Source organism: Suricata suricatta, chromosome 8 (genome assembly GCF_006229205.1).
Source record: "Suricata suricatta isolate VVHF042 chromosome 8, meerkat_22Aug2017_6uvM2_HiC, whole genome shotgun sequence".
NCBI lineage: Eukaryota > Metazoa > Chordata > Mammalia > Carnivora > Herpestidae > Suricata > Suricata suricatta.
Window position 1 is genome coordinate 29083046 of NC_043707.1, and position 7855 is coordinate 29090900.

The window sequence follows — 7855 nt, forward strand, 5'->3', positions numbered from 1 at the left end:
CCCCCCCCCCCCCCCCCCCCCGTCCCCAACGCGCACACGGGAAGTCAGTTGCACGAGGCAAGGATCTCTGGTTCGGTGAAGTGTCCCAAGTGCTTAGAACAACACCCGGCATACGGCGGGGGTGCTCCCTAAATATTTCTCTGAATAAAGTATGGAATGAACGCCTACCTGAGATGTTACCCTTCCCCACCCGCCTTTACCACTTGGCAGAAATTAATTGTCCCCACCTCTGAGTTTCTATGCGCTTTCCTTAAATCTGTAAGGTCACACTTATCGTACACTACGGTAATTGTCTCCACCTCCTTGAAGAGAGGGGCCTTCAGACTATCCCATTCTCTTTTATATTCTCAGTGCCTGGCACAGGGCCTCGGTATGTGCCAACTCAGGCAACAATCTTGACATCTGCCTAGGACAAAAAAAATGACGGTCAGGACCCTGGGCAACACTGTCCAGCACCGAGACCGCTGACATGGAACTTGCACGGGACACAGTGACTTGGTAACACTACCTTCCAAACACTCCAGCCTAAGACAAATCCAGCAGGAGAAAAAACGACTTTAGGTCCCAGAAAACAAGGTTGAACTGAGTGCTCCAAAGAGAAGTCAGGAAGGTTAACGAAATGCTCACTTAAAAACAAAACAAAACAACAACCCAACATGCGGCTCCCATGCTTCTCCTGGTCCCAGTGAGGGCCACCTTCAGGCCTGGGACCAGAGGGAGGCCTGCTGGCCAGAAGCGCACATCTGGATATGGCCGCCAAGGTGGACAGCCTCTCGCCGGTTCTGCCGCGGGATGCTGGTTGTTTCCATGTGGGCCTCACACCTGGCACCGCCCAGCCCTCTGGCCCTGCTCCTAGCAAACCTACACAGCATGCTGCCGCTGTCCTGCATTGCGTCACCACTCATTGACTCACCACCTACGGCGTGCCGAGTGTTTCCATCAATGAAACAGCTGCTCCCCTTCTTCCTAACACAGCTGATGAAACACCTCCTCTTCCAGGAAGCACTGACATATGAGGATTTGGATCCCACATCCGGGCAACTTGGCTGGTCCCTGGAGATGGGGAGAGCACCTACTGTTCCTGAACACGCCCCCTGCTTCTCCTGACCCTGTGCTTTTGGGTGCATGGCTCTCTCTGCCAGAAATGCCCTAACTTGATTTTCCACCCCGGGGCGGGGGTGGGGACCTCCTTTTCCCTCCTCCACCTTTCTCCGGGAGACCCATTCTCTAGTGCCAGGTCATTTATCCCCCCACTGTCCCATGCTAGCACTTTCTCAACTGTACTCTGAGTTTTACCACATGTACTGTAATTACAACATGCCTGATGGTCCTACTAGCAGACGGGTCATCCTGAAAGAAGGAATGTTCCACCCTTCACCTACACTTTTAAGATTTTATTGGCTGCCTAATTGAATAAGCAAAAAAATTAATTACAGCATGCCTTACTAGGCCTTCCCATGTGCCAAGTACTTTAAACAGGTCATGTCAATACCCCTGAAGTAGGCAGACAGATACCAACCCATCCAAGAAACAAGGAGGTGATGCAGAGACAGGTCAACTAACTAGCCCATGGTCCTAGAGAGGCAAATGTGGCGTCAGGATTTAGCCTCTGGCCTGCGTGACTCCAAAGGCCCAGGGTCAGCCTCTCCTGGTCTCAGGGCACAGAAGCCGCTCCCAGATCCTCCATATGCAGGGAACTTGGACCCCAGCGGCTTCCTACCCTCTAACCCCTTCTTACTGGCCCAGAGAATTCCCCTCCAGATCAAAGTCATTAGGCCTTCAGGGAATCTAAAGGTGACAGAGGGATTTTTTTTTTCCCTTAAAAGACCTAGGCTTAATTTCTTTGGGGCCCCAGGGCAGAGTGCATTTTGTCTGGCTGCTGGAATCCTTTCGCTCAGGGGCAGCTGCCAGACCACGTGCCTGTCTGGCTTTGGACTGGGACCTCTCCAGCAAGAAAGGAGACAAAGGTGGAGGGGAAACAGCCCCAGGACGTGCTCTTTGAGAAAATCACCCAGCTGTGGGGGAAGTGGGGGGAGACGGCAGGGATGGGCAGGGATGGGCAGGGATGGGCGGGGCTCTGGGCCGCAGAGCACAGGAGGCTAGGCTGTCCTAAAAGCTGTGTGCAGGGCACCTGGGTGGTTCAGTAGGTTAAGCATCTGATCAGGTTATGATCTCATGGCTCACGGGTTCAAGCCATGCATCAGGCTCTGCGCTGACAGCTCAGAGCCTGGAATCTTGCTTCAGATTCTGTGTCTCCCTCTCTCTCTGCCCCTCAATTTGTACATATGCTGTCTCTCTCTCAAAAATAAACAAACATAAAAAATAAAATAACAACCTACATTTGCTTCTGAACTTAGCCGCTGCCTGCCAGGGAGATCCGGAGGTACCTCTGAGGACACTGAATTCCACTCCTCAAGGCTGTTTTAAGGCGGAAAATAATCCAAGTGAGAGTGGTTCCTTTTGTCACCAGCAAGCGTCTATGTGTCATTCCACTCAAAGCATTACAAGGGAGTCTCTGTCCCTCTCTACAACCTGACCATCCTCAGCTCTGGATCAAACACCTTAAGGTCAACATCCAGAAGTCCGCACATAAAGCGAGTATCCAATATGTGTGTCAGTTGAACTGAACCTCATCCTGGCCGATAAAAATCTTAGTGATCAGTGAAAATAAGGCATGGCAATCAGATGATATGTCAAAAGCTCTTTTTTTTCTAAGCATTTTTGAAGGAGGCAAATAACAGATTTCTTTCCTTGCCGGCGCTTTGTTGAGTTCCAATGTCATCCACCATCCCTAACCTTACAGGGACTCTTTGGAGAAGACTGCTGAAATTCTAGGAACCATGGTGAGGGGTGCACAAAGCTAGGATATGTGGACTTGCTTCCCTGGAACTGCTCCCCAGTGTCCCAGTGAGGCCAGCCACACTAGACCTCAGCCATCCACCCACAGGTCTCTGAGGCTCTCCAAAACTGGAATGCCAACCCAGAGTCTCCAAGGTTGGCAAGGACTCAGGAGGCCAGACTCCACAAGGTCCCCGAGCAGCTCCGGTGGACAGATGGGCTCCCCCGCTCCTTTCAGGGTGCTGATTCTGCCTTCGAATGGCTCTGTTGTGGGGAAGCGCTGACCAGGCAAGACCTAGCCCCTCTTGAAATGAATCCCACCTTCTAGCGTCATGTGGAGCACGTAAACTACCTCTTTGTCTCGAAAGCCCGCAGTGGGTCAAAGATAACCACCAGCCCTTCTGGAGGTTTCCCTTCCATGGGCTGAACTATTCATCTTACGAGGCTGACATCCTCCTTGCTCTCTGGACATTCTCTAGGTCAGAGGCTTCAAAACCTTGTTTGACTCTGACCACAGTAAAAAAAAAAAAAATCTTACAAGGCCAGTCAGTAATTGTGCGCATGTGTGTACCCCACTAAAGCCAGTTTCAAGAACGAATGCTCCCCAGTGTACTTCAAGCTTTTAAATGCTGGCTGCAGCCCACTACATTGATTTTGTCACCCAGAGCTGAAAACACTACTCTAGTGTCAGTGAGCCCATCATCCATGCCCAGCCATAACTGATTCTTTAGCTCAGACCCTAGGTGGGAGAACACTCCATGCAGCTATTAGCCTCTCTGGGCTGCGAGGAGAGTCCTCAGCATAGGTCTGCACAGGGATCTCCCCGGCTCGGCATTTCCTCTTCCCACACCCCTCCCCAGCCCAGCAAATACACACCCACAGCAGCAGCGACAACACGTCCAGCATGAGCTTTTCTCGATGCACCATGGTTTGCACCATCGTTATCACTGGCTCTGAACACCTGAAACATCTTTTCTCTACCCCTCCCATCTTCCAGCTGTGTAAGCTGGGGCATCTCAGAAGGGCAGCAGAGATGCAGGAAGAAACCCGATATCTGAAAACAGAGGTAGGTAGGTAACTGACAAGGTGCATGGTCTGCATATAGATGGGCGCTAACCTACCCCCCCCCCCGCCCCACACCCCCCATGGGACCCAGAAGCCAAAGGCTACCAATCTAGCTTGTCCTTTTAGACCGGCTTGTGTCCATTCTAGAATCTGATCATTGAATCTTTTCCCTTGCCTTTTACTTACTCTGTCACCATAGCGTACATTTTGGTGATCTGGAGAACTGGGTACCAGACCTGGTCCCACCACTTGTATGGGATCCAGACTTCATTTCTTATCTGTAGAATACGGCTAATTACTTCTGCCCTGCCTTCCTCGCAGGGTTGTGCTAAGCATGATCAGGTGTAAAAATGCTTTGTAAACTGTAAAGCGCTAAGCAAATCTAAGTGGTTACATAAACCACATGTTCTTTTGTAAGAATTGACACTAGTTCTGTCCCCCCAGTTTTGGTACTTCTCTGAGTTCAGTAAAGGCACAGACTCCATCACCAATTCCCAAAAAGCATCCGCCCTTTACCCAAGGCCGGCTTAAACAAGCCCTCCCTTGGGCAGAAATCTGAGGTCATCAAAAATTCATCGTTTGCAACAGCTGGTAGGTCCACTGTCTCTGTCATTTGTCCCTTCATTCAGAAAGAGATGTACAACTAGAAGAACTACTCCTGAGAGCAGTCCACTGAAATACAGCCTTCACACAGCTCTTCATGCCAGTCAAGAAAATAAAGTGGGGGAGGGGCACTTGGCCAGCTAAGTTGGGGGAGCATGTGACTCTTCATCTTGGGGTCCTGAGTTTGAGCCCCACGTTGGATGTAGGGAATACTTAAATAAATCAACAAAAAAAGAAAGGAAAGGGTGGAGATCAGAGTCATCTTAGATGAGACTCTGGAAACCATCATTATCATAATAGGGACCTTGTAAGGGGGGGTACTATACCAGGTCCTGTGGCTTGAAAGAATTATTTCCAACCTTCACTGCTCCAGGCAGATATTACTCTTCTTACTTTACAGATGGAGTTAAGAGGTTACAAAAATTTGCTCAATAGCACCTAGGGAATCGGATGAACTACAATCTGGTTATTTTCATTCAGTGGGAAGCAAGAGAAACTTTCTAGGCTGATGTCAGGCTCTGCCAAGGATGCGGCTTAAATGCTGGGTTTGAGGTCGATCCTGGAGCCAAAGGCCCCCCAGAGTGAGGACTTCAAACCAGACAGAGGGCTTTAAATGGCCAGAAGAGAAAAGCAACTTTGGCCTTTGGCAGGCATGGGAAGCAGGTGCCAATTCCCTGGGGTGGGTCAGGTTCTTCCTGCGGCACAGTCCAGGGTCTGTGCTCTTTACAAAGAGCTGGGGACCATTGTTTCTGGACTGGGCTTTTGACTGCTCAATGATTAATGAAAACCTAATATCACTTTTGTTTGGACCCCAAGCTAGAAGAGAAGAGAGGCAATATATGTGCCTCTCCTGCGCCCCCCATTCTCTTCCCGGTGCCTAGAGGCCAAGGTTGGAAAACCTTGGCTAGCATTCAAGGCCCTTCTGATCTGGCTCTAACCCACAATCTCAACATTTCCTGATCTAAATGTGCCCAAACCAAAATGTCCCCAGTACCATCCAATGGCCTTGCCCATTCCTCTTCCTGTGACTCTTCCAACAGGCAATGCCCCTCATTGCTCTCAGCACAGCCAACTCCACCCAGCCTTGACAGCTAGCCTAAGGCCTTGTTTTCCCTCTGAACTCGGCCTCCTGGTTCCTCTGCAGACCCCTTGGCGCTGTGGCCTTCTGGTTGGGGCCAGCCTTCCTAGCTAAGTGCTTCATTGGCCTGCATCTTTCTGGAGACCTCCATGCAGATGCTAAAGGCCCTGAAGAAGCAGGGAGGCCATAAGTTACATTTCTGTGTCCCTCACACAGCACTTGCTATATGAATGACAGGTTTTAAATAAATGCTGCAGAGTTATTGAGCAGATGAATGGAGAGAGGTGGTAGTGTTAGAATTGACCCAAATCTCTAAAGACACAGGTCCCTGAATTCTGTAAGCTGGTCCTCACAGCCAGGCTTTGGAAGGAAGTTTAGCTCAGGGCCAGAAGGAAGCTTGGGGTGATGTGGTTTGGTGGCCATTGGCCTAGAGCTTCAGGTCCACATGCAGGACAGGGGACTTCGGTCTTGCTAAGACATCTCTAGAAAAGAGCCTTGGCTGCTACTCAATTTACCACCTCCCCACACTCACAGGTGCATACAGGATGTGTTCCGGTCATTCTAATAGTTGCCCAAAGAAAGTAAGCTTTCATAGTATGCACATGGGAAATGGTGGTCCAGCCTTTTGGCACCGCCCAACCACAGATGGGTACGTGTCCTTGTATGAAGATGGGGGCCAGCGAGTCCCTGCATCCAGCCCCCAGGTCCAGGGCACCGCTCAGTATGAGACTGGTTTCCAGCGGTGGAAGAGACAACTATCATCTATGCTCTGCTCCGCATCCCACTATCCCCTCCCCAGGACAGAATGCCAAAGGCTGGCAGGGCCAGGAGCTCACCTGCTTTCTCCATAGAGATAGTAACTTCAAAATGCACTCTCTGGGGCAAACTAGCCTAATTCTGTACAAGATGAACTGAAATTCCAGTACCTTCTCTTCCCTAAGGAATAGGCAGACCCAGACCTCTTTCTCCCCAGACACAAAGACATACCCCAACCCAGCATAGACCATCACTGGGTACCTCTCCCCCTGACACACAGGCTCTCAAATGTTATCAGACTGGGGGAGAGGGGGCAGGGCACACTCTGGTCTAAAGCCAGGGTCAGAGTGGTAGTGATCTCAAGGACACCCTTAAATCTCTATTCAGAGTGGGAGCCACCAGGGACCTCTGGGAAAACCTGCCCAAGTGCTCAGAGACCCAAAAATCACATCCCCCTGAGGGCTGCTCCCCAATCAGTCAATGGACAACCGTGTATTGAGCTCCTAGTGTGCTCCTGGGGGGGGTGGAAGGCTGCCTTGCGAGAGGAATCAGCCCCTCCAGGGAGTCAGATGCTTCAGCGGCAAAGGTGTTTGCTGGTCCTCAGGCCAAAGCAGCCCAGGTCTACAAGTGGTAAGTCAGAACACCTCCCAACCATGCAAAGGATCCCGTTCCTACCCCCTCACTTTCTAAGATGGTTAAAGCCCTAGCTCCTCCTCACTGCCCTTCCAGGCCTCCCACCTGTGCCCCCACCCTGCCCCCTGGCACAGTCCAAAATTATCTTCCCATAAATCTCAAATAGGTGTGCAAGCAGGGGGCCCTAGAGCGTATAGGACAAGCCCCCTTCCTGCACCAGGCTGGTTTCCCAATTTGAGAGAACTCAACAGCCTTCTCCCTGGGTCTGATGAGCTCTCCCAGGCAGCCCTGGTGGCAGCACGGCGGGAAACCGGGAGCCCCCATCCCTGTCGGCCAGCCGCCTCCACAATCCTGGCCGGGATCCCTCCTCCAGCACGCCTGGAGTTGGGGCGGACAAGCAAGATCAACAATCCAGAAACTTTCAATGGATCAAGCCGACTGGAAGGGAGAGAGGGAGGGAGGGGGGTTCGGGGACCGGACCGGGGTAGGCTCCAGGGCAGAGCCCCTGCTCTTCACTTACCATCTTGCTCACATCCATGACCGAGGCTGCACGGCACCCCCCACCCCTTGAGATCCCGCTTCCCCCAAACGCTGCTCCCGGCTAATTCCGCCCTGATGGTGCCATGCTGCGGGGAGGGCGGCCGGCAGGGCCCCCGCGGACCGGGGAAGGCGGAGGCGGCGGCGGCAGGACCGAGGCTGGACCGGAGAAAGGAAGGGAAGGGGGAGGGGAAGCGAGGAGGGGGAGGGAGCCGAGCGCGGAGCCGCAGCGCGCACCGGGGGCGGGGGAGACGCGGCCGGGCCGGCGAACTGCACGGCCGAGCCCCCTGGGGGCCGGGGAGTCCCTCGATCAGCTGGTGGCGCCGCGGTGGGGGCCGCGGGGGC

The 7855-nt window shown here is 52.5% G+C and overlaps 1 protein-coding gene across 1 annotated transcript in view; it reads right to left on the bottom strand.

Moving 5' to 3' along the window:
- HIP1 (huntingtin interacting protein 1) overlaps positions 1 to 7855 on the bottom strand; it is a 181850-nt gene that overhangs the window by 110310 nt on the left and 63685 nt on the right. The window lies entirely within an intron of this gene.